This window comes from Crocodylus porosus, unplaced genomic scaffold (genome assembly GCF_001723895.1).
Source record: "Crocodylus porosus isolate Cpor-Errol unplaced genomic scaffold, CroPor_comp1, whole genome shotgun sequence".
NCBI classification, from domain to species: Eukaryota; Metazoa; Chordata; order Crocodylia; family Crocodylidae; genus Crocodylus; species Crocodylus porosus.
Window position 1 is genome coordinate 19284600 of NW_017728943.1, and position 16003 is coordinate 19300602.

A 16003-nucleotide genomic window follows, 5' to 3' on the forward strand; every position below is an offset into this window, starting at 1 on the left:
CAAGACAGGTTGACTGAGGAAGCCAATATGTCCTGCAAGAAGGGATGTTAAGAACAGCCCATTCAAGAAGGAGCTCAGGCTAAAGCAGATGTTATCAGGATAGACCTGCTTTGGCTCTTTGTTGCATGTTACACTTATTGCTCTTATAAAAAGAGAAATAAGTCATTGAAGGAGGTGAGCTAGGACCGCCACTCAGAGGGGACCATGGGGTAGGGTAGGGGCAACTTTATTTGCTCGTACATGCATGGAGCTATTACTAAACAACCCTGATCTCTGGGGATATTCAGCTCTGGGTTTGCACATCACAGCTGAAATAACCACTGTGTATAATGGTAGCCATAATTTCCCAAGGGGATTTAGGTTGGGACATGCTCTATGAGAAACCAGTGTCCATGGCTCAAGAGGCCTCTTATTGCAGGCCCAAGGTGCAAGTGGATCAGCTGGGAGCTAATTAACTGCCTGAAAATAAAATTTACTTTTTGTCTTTGCAGGGCAAAAGGGGAGGGGAAGTGAAAGCAGAAGAAAACAAGAAAGGACTCCACATTTATGACCAATTTGTTTTATTCACAGTGAACCAACTGTCTCACTGCAACACCAGAACCTGAAGGGAAAGCAGCACAACACAATATCCTTCCCATGCATGCACCCCTTGGGACTTTTTCTGATAGCCATGGTAAGGCAGCAACTACACTCTAGTCAGCCATACAGCAATACCTTCCCTTCCTGCCTTCCCTGCTTCAGATTTAGGCAAGAAGAGCACTGGGATAGTGTTATCCTGCTTCTTTTTTTGACTTCCATAACAGGTAGATATTTGAGATGACATCCAGGCTACGTTAACATCAGTGTTAATACCACCACTGAATTCAACAGAGCCAAGATTTCACACTTTATGTTTTATAACATCATTGATTCAAGAGTCCATAATACCAGTAATTCAATGGATGCATTCTGCCTTAACCCACTCACTGCTTGGCATTGACACCTGCAGCTAACTTATATTAATACCAATCACTACCTATACCCCAATTCAGCAAAGCAGAGAGCATGTGCTTAAATTGACCTTTATTCAGCCAAGCACTTAAGCATGTGCTTAACATTAAGTAGGTTCTCAAGTGCCATTGTTGTTAATAGGACTTAAGTAGCTACTTAAAATTAAGCCTGTACTGAGTGCTTTGCTTAATCCATACTCTGATGTACTCACAGCCCTAAGAAGTCAATGCAAAGACTCCTGTTGACTCAAAAGGCTTTGGGCTAGGCTTTAAAGCAGAGGTTCTGGGATCTGAGTTTCACAGACTTGCTTCTGTCCCTATCATGAAACATCTAGCAGTGTCTCAGCAATGATACCATCAAATAGTTTTAGCCTGATTCAGATGAGTTTCCCAAGGCTTCCACATGTAACTTTAATGGCCAATACCTACTCCACAAGACAAGACAAGACCCACCTGCAACCAATCCTGGAGAGATTAGGGCAATGGGTGTCTTTGGGCAAGACCAGAAGATTCTATAACAATAAGTTCTCCTGCCATCATGAAAGGAGATAAAAGCTCAGGTACCAATGGATGGGATGTGCCACAGCTGCAGATATTGCAATACAGGGAAATTTGGGTTCCTCTTCTCTAACAGTTCATCTTTTTTTCTTTGGTCAGCAATCTAATGACAGAAGTTATAATTTAGAAATACTCCCTAATTTAAAAGAAACGGGAATTGGGAGATGGTCCCTCAGGTAGTTGCTGTTACTTAGAGCCAGACCAAGGGTCTGCAGAGGTTGCTTACTGCTCCATAATAAAGTGAATTGTTTAGTTTTTCTCGTTCATTGCCTGCCTATATTTATCAACTTTGATGATCACTATGTGGTGTCTGAAATGATGAATGAGAAAAAAATTTAAAGAATTTGAGTTTTAATATGAAATAGAAGTTGAAAATCGTGTATCTTGTATATTGTAAAGGAGGAAACCCTAGCTGTTTAAAATATCTTTACTTTTGCAGAAGGCCAGAATATGTGGTTGAGTGTAATACCTTCCAAATGTGAGGAGTATTGCATGCCATAAAAATGTATAAGACCCTTGAAAGGCAAAGACTTTTTGTGTGATGGCAAATAACAGGAGAAAATATAGTTTAGTATGTTACTGAACTAAAGTGACTGCATAAGAACTGTGTTCTTGGGAACTTGACAGATTAGAGACAGGCTTATTTGTAGAACTGCAGATGCTGCATTACCAGAAGGGTATTGTGTGAGCAACTTTGTCCTTCAAAAAGACTATCCAAATGTGTAGGACAGCAGAAACTGTGACGTGTCAGGAAGTAGAGCTGAATATACCAAAAAGGGTCATCCATGCAGTAAGCATTAAAAAATGCAGCCAGAAAAAGCCACTTCACAAGGTGAAATTTTGCATAGGTAAGACTCTACTTCCCAAAATGGAATTTTCCATTGGCAAGGAGAATTCAGAGGGAGAGAGAGCAAATAAGCAGACATTAACCAAGTGTGGAAGGCAATGTGGCCCCCAGTGCTGTGCTGCATTTGGAAAGCTCTGCTTTAACTGTAACAAGAGGAACCATTTTGAGACATGGTATTTGTCATGCAATCAGCCCCTTGAAAGAGCTGTACAGCTGTGCCCTGATAGAAGTGCAAGGCTGCAGAGCACTAAAAATGCCTGATCAGACAACAAATTAACCCTCACATAATGAGGGTTCAGATGAAGGCACTCCAAAGTGGAGTGCCTGCATTAACTTCTGCTTGTGCTTGTGCATGAGCAGGACTGGGCTGATGCACCCTAGACCTTACCACAGTGCTGTCTTGAGGATGAGAGGGGGGATGAGGTAAGGGAGGGAGCTCCCATCTGGGGTTTGCCCAACCTGCTCTGGAGTGTGGGGGAGAGGAGAGAAGGTGGATTGGAGCTCCCCAAGGTTCCAGACCAGAGCTCCTTCCCCTCTCCCATCCCCACTTTCATCCTCCAGGCATCACCAGAGCACTGGGGGAAGGGGCGCTAGAGGAGAGAAGCTACATATCTGGATCAGCTCCAAAGTGGAGCTCAATACTCCCACCTCCTCAACCAAACAGGGAACATCTGTTGGGTCAGGGAAGGGGGGGAAAGAGAGAGGGTCGCTGAACTCATAGCACTTTCTGTGAAGTGCTATGAGTTACAGTGGAGAACTGCACTTCTGTCAGCACCTCATTTTGCTAGGTACTGCAGATCCCAAACACAAAAACCTCAAGTGCATACAGTTAAGACCATACCAGAAGAATTTTATACAGATAAGGTAGAATCAAGCAAATCAATGGCAGGAACTGGATGTCGCTCGGGGAAGTGGAAGGAACAATAGTTTCATTTTGGACACTGGAACTCAGGTTAATATTTTATTAAAGCATGAATATATAAAATTTAAATTGAGACCAAAAGTGAGTCCAACAGATATCAAGATAATTGGCTATTTAGGAACAGTGAAAGGGAGATGCATTGCTAGCACCCCATATAAAATCAGAGCATACACACTCTCATTCATTGTGGTACCTACGGAGGGAACACCACGTTCAGGTGTGGCAGTTTGTAAGAAACTTAATTGAGTTAAGTGTGTACTATGAATACAAGAAGACACAATATTCATGCTGTCTGATGATCTTTTTGGCCATTATGGCTCAAATCTGGACAGTCTTCTTAGGAAGAAACCAATTGTTCCAGTACACAAGAAGCCTATGGACAGAAATGCAGATACTATCATGCAGAAGAAAAAAATCAACCTCCACAGTCAGCAGCTAATGAACTTTGTGCATGTGCAGAAGCATAGCTGCCAGAACTGCAAGTCAGCTGGATCCCAGTGTAATGACTCAAGTCTATCAAGACTTGAAAGAAAAGTGGGAGGAATAGCATGCAGAATAAGATCTTTGTCTTAGGAAGTTTTCTACAGGATTAGGAAGAGTAGATGCTCCAAATCCCTCCAAGAATGGGGAGCAGGGAAGAAACAGAGATTTCGTGGATGAGCATAATAGCCACCAATGAATATACTCCCCAAATTTATCTTTTTATTCTAGTATGTACATATATATCTACCAGAGAATACTTTTCAGGCTGTTCTTTTGAACTTTATCTGGACAAATAAATGGCCAGGGTAAGTGTATGAATATTTCACAGACCTAAGATGCAAGGTCAGATGGCTCCCAACATAATGGTATATTATCAAACATATCAGTTGAAGCACATTATAAACTGGTTTGTGGAACCTCAATCAAAACTATGTATTGTGATACAATGAGAATGGTGTGAAGAAATGGATTTCCCGGATGTATGTTGTGCAAGAGAAATTTAGACCAAAGAAACAATGGCTCCTGGCAGATTTTACATTTGTTGCACATTTATGCAAGTATCACCTAACAAACCATAACTGACCACATGTTAAAAATTATCACAGAATATTTCTGTGCCACAAAGTAGCTACCATTTCTATAAGCATTTTCTTTGTGATTGGTGCACCATTTTTATCCAAGAATAACATCTAGCATGTTATGACTTGTCACATGCCAATCACATATATAATATGCAACAAATGTAACATCTGCCAGAAGCCTTAAGGACCACTCCTTTATGCAAACTAATTTGAGATCCCTAGATAAATATGGAAAACTGCCCTTCTGTATGATAGGGTTAATACAGATTCACCCATCTCACAGGGGCTTATAACAATTAAATTGCTTACTCTTCAAAACAAGAAAAATTGAGTGAACTTTTGACCCAATTGAGAGTTTTCACCCATTTTCTATATTAGTGGTCCCCAATGTTGCTGGTGAAAGGGCACCAATACTGAGCAAGTAACACTGTGGGTGACATTGCACATTGTTCTCCCTCATTAACATATTTGGACTTTTTAATTTCCTCAGCCCAGGAGCAACAATGGAGGGCCTCACAGGTTGTGGAAGAGTAAACTCCAATACTGATGCAGCTTTGAAACTCACAAACTCTCCATTAAGAGGCATGTTTGAGTACAGTGTGATTGTATTTCCTGCTTCTGAAAAGGTGACACTGATCAGTGACTAATCAAATTTTGAGAAGCCAAAATTCTTTCAAGTTAGAGGCACTTTGCACCTTTTGAAAATCAGGCTAGAAATTTCCAAAAGTGGAGAATGCTAAATAAAAAGCCGGATGCTGCAGCTACTGCCACAGCAAAGAGAGAGAGGAGACATTATTGTCCACAATAAAATACAGTATCCATAAATGGGATATAGCAGAGCTCTATTAAATTCAAGACATGCATAATATTGACTAAGCAAGGAAACAGATGTATAGCCAAAGCAGCTCCTGGCTGGGTTATGCAAACAATACAACTTAATTTCTTCAAGATAGAAGCTGCTGATGCTAAAAGCACAGACGAGATCAACAAAGATGTATAAAAATAGAGCAGGGTCTGATTTCATAGAGCAACTTTCACATTCCAAACTTCTGAAAGCCTTTCCCTAAGAAGATAATGGCCGTTTAAGGTCCATTAATGGGATGCTGCATTTACATTCCAAAGTGGGTAAATATTTAAAGAGGCACCATCAAGAAATTAGGAGCAATATTTAGATTCTTTAAAAGCAACATGGGTGTGGGCGGAGTGAAATGAAAGAATGTAATGCCAATAGTTTAACAGCATCATAAATCCAGTAGCGTCACTGAAAGAGAGTTTCTTTTGTACAGGAACCCAATGACATTCAATGTAATTCTTTTGTATGACAAGACACCTTCTCCTGGCGAACTGGATCTTTACTTTCCCAACTCTTTAGATGACTGGAACACAGCACAGGTGGCAGAAATGCACAGTCCCCACATGGCCATCATAGGCAAGATTTACAAGGTGAAAAGAGTATCCTTCCTTTGGCCTCTTTGCTGTGGCTGCCGGTACTGGCGGTAATCATTTTTCACCCATGTGTGGACTGAGAATATCTACACATGTGCAAAACAAATGCTAAACTCTTAGGATCATAGGACCATAGAAAAGTGAGGTTGGAAGGGAGCTTACAAGGTCCTCTAGCCCCCCCCACCACCACACTCAAGGCAGGATCATACCTAACTAAACCATCCCAGCCCAGTGTTTGTCCAACCTGCTTTTGAACATTTCAAGGAATGGAGATTCCACAACTTTTTTTAGGTAGTCTGTTTCAATGTTTGACTACCCTTGTAGTCAGAAAGTTCCTCCTAATCTCCAGCCTAAATTTCCTCTGCTGCAGTTTAAGGTCATTGCTCCTAGTCTTGTTTCCTGCAGCCACAGAGAAAAGCCCAGCTGCATCTTCTCTGTAATCTGCCCCTCTGATATTTGAAGACTGTTATCAAATACCTCTTCAATCTCTTCTTCTCAGGACTAAATAGCCCTAGTTCTTTCAGCCTCTTCTCATGATGCAAAATTGATAATGCTGAGGTGTTAACAAGCCCTTTACACTCCTTTGCCAGCCCCAGTCATTGATTCCACCAGGGCCTTCTGAAGCAATCAGCAAGAGCCCAGCCCTTCCAACAGGGCACAGCACGTCCTTTGACTGACTTACCTACCTCAGCTAAGTAATCCCATCTTGCTCCAGCAAACTCAATTAATGAGTCTGATCCAATTAATTGAGTCTGCTCTAATGCATGTTAATTAGCACATATACACATGCCAGACATTTGCTCTGATAAGTGCCCATGGTGTCCCAAAGGCAGCTCTCCCTCAGGCAGATAATCTAGGAAATTACCATTTACCAGGGAAAATTCACATCTGACACAGTACTGATTTGTTACCATGACAACCGTTCTACGTTCATCACAACTTCTTTGGTGCCAAGTCTCAGGAATCCTTCCCATAAGCTCCACACCCCTTTGGCCCATGCAGCAAATGATATACTTTTCAACATGCCGACCTTGGCAGAACAAAGAGCTGAGCTGGCACCAGTAGGTGGGAGTCACAGTGCTCCAAGTCCACTAAAGGCCAGATGAGCCTGGTGCCTTATGTGGATGTAGAGGCTGCATCTGGAGGGAACGAGTTTCCTTTCGTGTGCCCTTCCACTAACAACCAAGGACTGAGGGACTGCCCGGGAGCAGTCAAGGTCATGTTTCTGCTTCCTTTCATGCCAGGCAGGCAGGCTGGTCTGGAGCTCTAGGAGAAATTGTGCCTCCTGAGCCATAGTCCCTGCATGACTCGTTGCCAGGACAGCACATTCCTTTGTTAGCAGGAAGGGAAATATCTTGACTAATAGTCTGTATAGTGCTTGGGAACCCTGGCGAGCAGTGGCCTCCAGCCACTTTTGCTGGCCCTTGGGCAACAGCACTGAACAAGGGATATGTTAAGTGATATGTTGTAGGTAAATCTGTACATTGCTTTTCCCAGCAACCTCAGTCTAACTTTTCAGTTTCCTCTGCTGACAAGTAGCATCAGGGAATTCAAGCAATGTATTAGTGTTACCATACATTTGGGTTTTCCCAAACATGTCCTCTTTTTGAGTCCTCTGATCTCCATCACGGCAGTTTTTTGAAATAGGAACCAATGTCCAGGATTTTGCTCTATTGGAGGAAGGGGCAGCACTGGGGGAAGCTGTCCAGGCACCCAGGCTACAGCAGGGCAGGGGAGGTGCCTGCCCCTCCAGCAAGGGATGGGGGCAAGGGAGCCCTTTGAGGGAGCCCTGTGGCCTGTGCTCATGGGGCCAGGCAGCCCCACAGGATGCTGCCTGGGGGAGGGGGGCTGTGGCTAGGCTTCCTGGTGTGGTGCTGGAGCTCCAGCCCAGAGCAGAGGGGTGCCACAGGCATCCCCTTTTCCTCCTTCCAGTCTGCACCAGGGCCAGACTTACTCAACCTTTGCCTGCATGAATTGGAGCCACTATGATCCAGCCCAGTCAGGATGGGGGCAACTGGGGTCCCCCTCTGGCAGGGCTGGGAAGAGCAGGGGACTGTAGGCCAGGAGTGACTGGCACCAGCAGGGAAGGGAGGGGCAGGGGGCTGCAGGTTGGGAGTAAGGGGCACTGGCAGGGGGGTTGGGTCAGGAGTGTGAGGTACTGGCAGTGCCAGGGGACTACAGCTTGGGAGTCAGTGGCACCAGCATGGTTAAGGTGGGGTTGGTGAGAGACCATGGGCCAGGAGTGAAGAGCACTAGGAGGACCAGGGGTCCACAGGTTGGGAGTGAGGGGCAGCCACAGGGACAGGGAGCAGCAGGTTGGGAGTGAGGGTCAGTAGCAGGGCCATGTGAGTTGGGACTGAGGTGTCCCCCCAACAGGTGTTCTCTTTTTTGGAACTGGAAATATGGTAACCCTAAGCGTACAGTTGTACAATGCTGTGAAAAATGGATTAGAGACCACTTGACTCAGGTGAAAGATGCAAGCTATTCTCAGAATTAGGGGTGGAATATATTCTTTGCATCTCACAGGACAATTAGAATCTTCTGTCCAGTTGAAGAACCACTGAACCAAGAAAAAGCAGCAGTGTTTTGGTGGATTTGAAGCATTGTTCTGCATGTCCCTCATTTCCCATGCCTATATCTAGAACACTTATATACACAATGATTGTTATTTTTAGTGGCTGCTCAAGAACAAGTGTACAAAGTGCCATACATTATCCCATCACAAAACACTGTCACTTTATAAAACACATTTTTTGAGATCACATAAGTTAGGCCCTTGACTTCACATCAGGCCTGCCCAGCTGATGGTTTTCCACCCCATTAACCCTTTGGCATAACTCCTGAATTTAGACTCTCCAGCCCCTCATTCTGAGACCAAGGTGTTCAAAATCTAAAACCAAATCCAGCTTCTAGGTTTACAGGTCATTCCCATCTAAACCATGGAGGGAACGTCTAAACCATATGAAGATGAGTGACCCTTGGTAGATCTCTACCAGTTAAATCCATCTCCAAAATCCTGTTGCAATCTCCCATGAAACTCCTGTTATCCTTGCCAGTCCTGTAACAACAGACCTAAGGACCCTCACCCCCCCCAGCCAAATGTTAATGACTATTATGCTGGCAGAGGGAGGGGAAGATGGAAGTCGAGACTCAAGTTTTGCAGCCTGAGGCCATGTCCACTGTTGAGATCAATCCAACACATGACTGGCTTTTCCAATCCATCACACAACTTGCTTTAGTGCCATTAGGTTCATCAGTTTGCTTTTAAAATCAGTGACCCATAAGAATGTACATAACATGGCCAGCTAGCCTGGTAGATCTGGTTGACCAGGAACTTCCAGCAGGGATCAGACTCATTTCATGGGCCACCCTTGCTAAGGATCCATTTACCTTTGCATTTGGGGATCTAGCCTTACCACCAGCCTAAAAGAAAAGCATCCTATGGGCAGATCCTCAGCTGGTATAAATTGGACCTCTCATAATTTCTGCCCCTGAGAACTAGCAACCACAGACCATTATAGTGAAGTGTCTCTCAGAATATCTACTGATACATTTTCAGGAGCACAGTCTATGCAGACAGGTGCCAATATCATAATACAAACATATATTATCAGTCATGTCAGTCACCACAGCTAATCCAAGTCTGCAGTAGGGTTGTACATACCAGTCCACCGAGAGTCTGAGACCCACCAAACTCGTTCCAGACAGGCCATGTAACAGGCATCAGACACAAATGTTACCTTCTTGCTGAGTTGGACCATGTTTTACTGCTGACCCCAGGCTGAAAGTCTCATAATGTATAATGTCTTCATCTAATCTCAGCTCTTCCCTTCAGGAGGGTGGACAGTGAATTACGAGGCATTTCTCGTTCTCAGCAGAACACTGAAGAGAACTTCTTGCTGTGTCACTCTCCCTGCTTCAGGGTAACTACACCTGAAAAAAACAAAGAAAAACAAAAAAAACCAGTCAGGAGGTTCATTATTTCCTTAGTTATTGTTAAGAATCCAAAGAACTGTGGCAGCTAATAATAGAAATGGGCACACTATAAAGCACCTCAGTCTAGACTATGGCTACATGAATTTACTTCCCTGAAAATAATGCAGTCAGGTCAACAGAATCCCACATTAACCCCCTGGAAAAGGCAGAAAAATGCCATAGACAGGCCCTCTGAACAATGAACAGCAAATCCAAGGGGCACCCACCCAAGAGGAGACATACACAAAACAGCTTGAGCCAGAGAACATATCAGCTTTCAAATTTCATGCACATCTTTGCACATTGTTGGCTTTACTCTAGCATCTTTCAGCGCGATCACCAGTATGATCTTTTTCCTTTTCACGCCCCATGTGAGTCATTAAACAGCCATCTCACACCATCTGCTGGACCAGGAGGGGAAAAAAAAAACCTACGGAGTGGCTGCCAAGGAGAACAGAAGTGGAATATAAAGGCGTTGTGGGGTTTTGTTTTTTGTTTTGTTTTTTTCTTTGCTGGTACTTTTTGCTGCTTTTTTTTAAACAACTGGGGGTTAAGTCAGCATTCACCAATTCACTGTCAAAGACAAATGGTCCTTTTTTTATGTTGGAGAGTGCAAATTGTATGGGGGAACATACCCTGTAATTATGCTTCAAAATAAGCAGTTTTCTAGTGAGTCAACATAATATGTTGTTTTTCCCTTTTCCAGATCAAAAGAAACAGAAAGAAGTTAACATTTGAAACAAGCCTCCTGCAAAGTCAGATTGCAATTCCAGTAGCAATGGTGCAGGAGGGAGTTTAAAATAAATAGCACCTCGGAGCACTGATGAGTCAGACGCTGAGGATGGAGGGACTGTGCAGCAAGGGGAAGCAGACATGACACTCTGCAGTAGCTTGCACAGGAGACACAGTTTTGTTGGGAGGTTTGTGGTGGGTCTGAGCCAAAATCCCCTGATTGTTTCCCCACCAGACACATACCAAATTTTACAGGAGGTTTAAGCATCCCCTTGGCCCCCTCTATCAGCGATAGAAAGAGGGAGATGGTTTTAATGTCTGGCTTAAACCAGAAGGTCACATACTTCTTTGCTTCTGCAGGCTGAGTGCACCACACATATTCAAGTTCATCACATCCTTCCCTCCAGTTCGTGCCATGCTCCACATGTGCCACTTTCCCACTACCTCTCTCTTGGGACTCCCAGCAACTGCCCCAGACCTGCCCCTACATCCCCCCTACGTCCCACATACCCCTCTGTGTGACCTACCTCACTCCTTCCCTCATAACAAGGTCTCCATTTCCTCTGTTCTGGCTTTCATTTTTCAACATCAGATCCATAGGCTTGTGCCCACTGATTTCTAGAATATTCCTGGCAGTGTCAGAATTGATCAGACTTGGCATTCGAACACCAGTGTGTTACAGAAAGAAAAATGACACCAGGGGTTTTTTGGAGGGCCTCACTCTGCTTGGCCAAACATGGGCATGAACCCAGGCACCTACAACTTTTTTGACACCATTACCTGAGCCCGTCGTGACTTGCTACAGCTGTAGGGTTGTCTGGCTAAAATATGCATGAACCCACACTCTCAGGGGATGGGAAGAAACTTTATGAATGGAGATGGGGCTATATTATTAATCAGTGGCAATGCATAGGGGGTGCACATGCACCCTCTGAGAGCACCAGTGCACCCCCTGTCAGGCCACACTTTCCGCTCAGGCAATGGAGAGGCGGGGCAGGCAGGAGTGCCAGTGCCCCCCCACAAGTGCCGGCCAGGGAGTGCAAGCACCAGATGTAGGCCATGGCCACTTCTGGAAGCCCCACGTCCAGAAGCAGTGTGGCTGCTCACCAGTTGGTAAGTTTTGCCATGTGGGGACTCCCCCTCAGTTGACGCAATTGGCCATGGGGGGACCCTTCAGCTTCCTGGTCACTGACTGGTCACTGGAGGGGGGCATGTACTCCCCCTGACTAAGGCAGCACCAGTCGCCCTTGTTATTAGTTACCAGAGGTGGGTGTAATCCTGACTTTTCTGAAGTCAGTGGGAATGCTCAGGGGTCTTCATGTGGAGAAGGCTCAGATTTTATCATACAAAAATTGCCTGCAACTTGTATCCCATGCTAGTTTGGTAGGGGGAATCTAGTCAGGAAGGTCTCCAGGTTTTTCTAGATGAAAAAGCACTTCAGAAAGAAGTGGACCAACTGCACAGTGCAGATAGTTAAACAAGCTTTCAAATGCTTGAAGAGAGAAAGTCATCACAGCACAGTCTGTAGACAAAGAGATATTGCCACAACTGAGGTGGGAGCAAAATTCAAAAAGTGTACCGTACTAAAATCAGGGAGTCCTGATAATCTTGAGCACAGAACTCTGAAAAAACTGTCATGGGAAATCCCAACTACATAGCAAGGATTTTTAACTAATCTATCAAAATAGGGTGGTACCGTTAGACTGGAGAATAACAAATATATTATCTATGTTTAAGAACAGGAAAAAAAAGTGATCCAAGAAACTATAGGCCAATCCATTTCACCTCACTAGTATGTGAGAGTTTAAAACAAAGACCACTTTACCATGCAATTTACTGTGCAGTAAAGTTTTCTACACATTTTCTACACTTTTCTACATGTGCACTTTACTGAGCAGTAGACTAATTTACTGTGCAGTAAAGTGTTACCATCTACATGTGCATGGCAATTAGACCAGTGTAGACTCATTTTAATGCACTGTTGATAGTCCCATCAGACACAAGTACTATCCAATGGCACAGTAAATTACTGCACTTAAAACACATGTGTAGATGGTGACAGGGCTGGCTGGGGCACAAGGGTGCTTCAGCACTGGGCTAGCCAGCAGGCAACATGTGGAGCCTCACATCAGAGAAGCCCTGGGCTGACTGCTCCAACATCGCTCCACATGCTGTAGAGTGGCTGGCTGATGCACGAACAGCCACCATGTTGAAGCACCCTCATACCCCAACCAGCCCCTTCTTAGCACATGGAACCTGGTCGGAGTAGACCTGGGCTGGCAGGCTGACCCCTGGGTCCCCTGCCAGCCCAGGCTGCTCCCACTAGGCTCCATGTGTTGAACACAAATAAACTCTAGAGCCATAAGCAACAAAGTTTATTTGTGCACATTAATTTCATGTGCAGACATGCCCAGTTTGAGGGAAAAAAATAATTACAAGATTGGGGCATAAATGGAAAATGGGATAAAATGAGAGCATGCCAGATTCAGCTGATATCCTTCTTTGATAAGATCACTTATATTCTAGAAAAATAAATGCAGTAGCTCTCGTCTATCTAGACTGCATCTGAAATGGTGCCAAGTGGAGAACTATTAGTTTTGGTGGTGACAGCAGGAACTGGAACAAGAATTGTAAGGTGAGGGAAGAGACAACTGGTTGTCCTAGAATGGAAACTATTGGACAGGAGAAGAGCTGCTAATGGAGTTCCTCGGTCTTGGGGCTGACCTGTTTATTATTTTCATAAATGATCTTGACAAAAAATACAAGTGTAATGGTAACATTTGCTGGTGACAAAATTGGGAGGCATCATCAATACAAAGCTAGAGTGGTATATCACACTTGAAGAACCAGATGACCTTGGAGCTGGAGTAATAAAAATAAGATGAAATGATAGGGTTTACTACCTGGAGAAAGGTGGGGAAGATAACTAGTAGGGCAGAAGTGCTAGACTTCAGGAAGGCCAACTTCAGCAAGCTCAGGAGATTAGTTAGGGAGGGACTGACTGGTAAAAGCCTTGGAGAGATGGGAGTCCAGGAAGGGTGGGCATTTCTCAAGGGAGTAATCCTACAGGCACAGAAAAGGACCATCCCAGTACACATAAAAGGGGAGGGGGGAAAGCAAAGAAACCCTCTTGGTGGAGCAGGGAAATCCAGGAGAGCCTGGAGCAAAAAAAAGAGGCCTACAGGCTGTGGAAGCAAGGGCCTGCCACCAAGGAGGAGTACACGTGCTTGGCTCAAGCTTGCAGGGAAAAAGTGAGGTGAGCCAAAGCAGAAATGGAGCTTAGGCTGGCAGCAAAAGTTAAGGATAACAAAAAGTCATTCTTTAAGTATACAGAAAGCAAAAAGAAGGTGCAGGGTAACTTAGGGCCCCTTCAGGATGAACTAGGGCAACTGGTAACAGATAGGATGGCCAAAGCAGAGCTTCTAAATGATTTTTTTGCATCCATGTTCTGGACATGAATAAAAAATATGCATCCCATTGAGACCTTAGGTAAGCCCAGTATAGATACCAACCCAGCAACGTGGGGTCGTGCTGACCTGGTAAAGGGGCACCTGGAGGGGTTGAATGTATTTAAGTCAACAGGTCCTGATGATCTTCATCCTAGGGTACTTAGGGAATTAGCTGGAGTCATAGCGGAACCACTGGCACAACTGTTTGAGCATTCCTGGCACTCAGGACAGGTCCCGAAGGATTGGAAAAGGGCCAATGTGGTCCCTATTTTCAAGAAGGGGAGGAAGGAGGAACCGGGTAACTATAAGCTGGTTAGTCTCACCTCTGTCCTTGGCAAGACCTTTGAGAAAATTGTTAAGGATTACATTTGTGCGGGGCCAGTGGGTAAAATGATGCTAAGGGGCAATCAGCATGGGTTCATAGCAGTCAGATCCTGACTAAACTGGTTTCATTTTATGACTGGGCCACAAAATGCTTGGATGAAGGAATAGAGGTAGATGTTATTTACTTAGATTTTAAAGGCCTTTGACACAGTGTCACACCCAATTCCTATAAATAAATGAAATAGTTAAAATGTAGATTATTACACAGTCCAGTGGGTAGAAAATTTTCTTATGGGACACACCCAGAGAATGGTGGTGGACGGGTCTGTTTCTACCTGGAGAAATGTGGGCAGCAGAGTCCCCCAGGGCTCTGTCCTGGGACTGATACTGTTTAATATTTTCATTAGTGACTTGGACGAGGGAGTAGAAAGCACCCTGTCCAAGTTTGCTGATGACACCAAACTATGGGGGGAGGTACACAAACTAGATGACAGGGAGCGAATCCAGGCTGATTTAGACAGGCTGGGGAAATGGGCTGAACAGAATAGGGTGCAGTTTAACAAGGATAAGTGTCATGTGTTGCACCTGGGGAGGAAGAATCATCAACACTCCCATAGCTGGGGAAGTACCACTCTAAGTAGTACAACTGCAGAAAGGGATCTTGGAGTTGTAGTCAACTCCAAAATGAACATAAGTCACCAATGTGATGTGGTAATTAGTAAAGCTAATCACACCCTTTCTTGCATAAGTAGGTGCATCACAAATAGGTCTAGGGAGGTGATACTACTTCTCTGCTGTGGCATTGCTCAGGCAGCAGCTGGAGTACTGCATCCAGTTTTGGGCACCGCACTTCAGGAGGGATGTGTATGGGCTAGAGAAGGTTCAGAGGAGGGCCTACAGAAAAAATCCTATGAAGACCAATTGAGAGACCTGAACCTCTTCAGCCTCCGCAAGAAGAGGCTGAGAGGTGATCTTGTGGCCACCTACAAACTCATTGGGGTGGGCAGCAAGAAATAGGGGATATGATGTTTACCACAATGCCTGTCAGGGTAACTAGAAATAATGGCCACAAACTGGAAGAGAGCAAATTCAGATTGGAAATCAGGAAAAATTCTTTACAGCGAGGGCTGCCAAAATATGGAATAAGCTTCCAAGGGAGGTGGTGCTATCCCCTTCCTTGGAGGTGTTTAAAAGGAGATTGGACAGACACCTGTCTGGGGTCATCTGACCCCAGCACTCATTACTGCCCAGGGCAGGGGGTTGGACTCGATGATCTAATAGGTCCCTTCTGACCCTAACATCTATGAATCTATGAAATTTAAGTCTAAAGGGCAAGGTCATGGACTGAGGGATGAGTAACAGGAATTTTTGCTGTAAGCTGGCAGCTTATCAGCTGGAAATGAATGAGAAAGGAAAAGACCTAGGGGTACCAGTTAATGACTGTGAACCACCAGTAGGATACAGCTGGGGAAAAACTAAAATCATAGAATCAATGAGTCGGAAGAGACCTAGAAGTCCGACCCCCTGCCATGGGCAGGAATGAGCATTGGGGGTGGCAGGGGTCATAAGACCCCAGCCAGGTGCCTGTCCAGTCTCCTCTTGAAGATTTCCAGGGAAGGTGAGAGCACCACCTCTCTGGGAAGCCTGTTCCAGGCTCTGGCCACCCTTACCGTGAAGCAGTTCTTCCTAATCTCTAA

General features: G+C 44.7%; 1 long non-coding RNA gene across 1 annotated transcript; it reads left to right on the forward strand.

Moving 5' to 3' along the window:
• The first annotated feature begins 581 nt into the window (after positions 1-581).
• Positions 582-10621, forward strand: LOC109319153. The gene is made up of 2 exons (XR_002103386.1): positions 582-673; positions 10508-10621. It is a non-coding gene; the product is annotated as an uncharacterized LOC109319153 (long non-coding RNA).
• The last annotated feature ends 5382 nt before the right edge of the window (positions 10622-16003 follow it).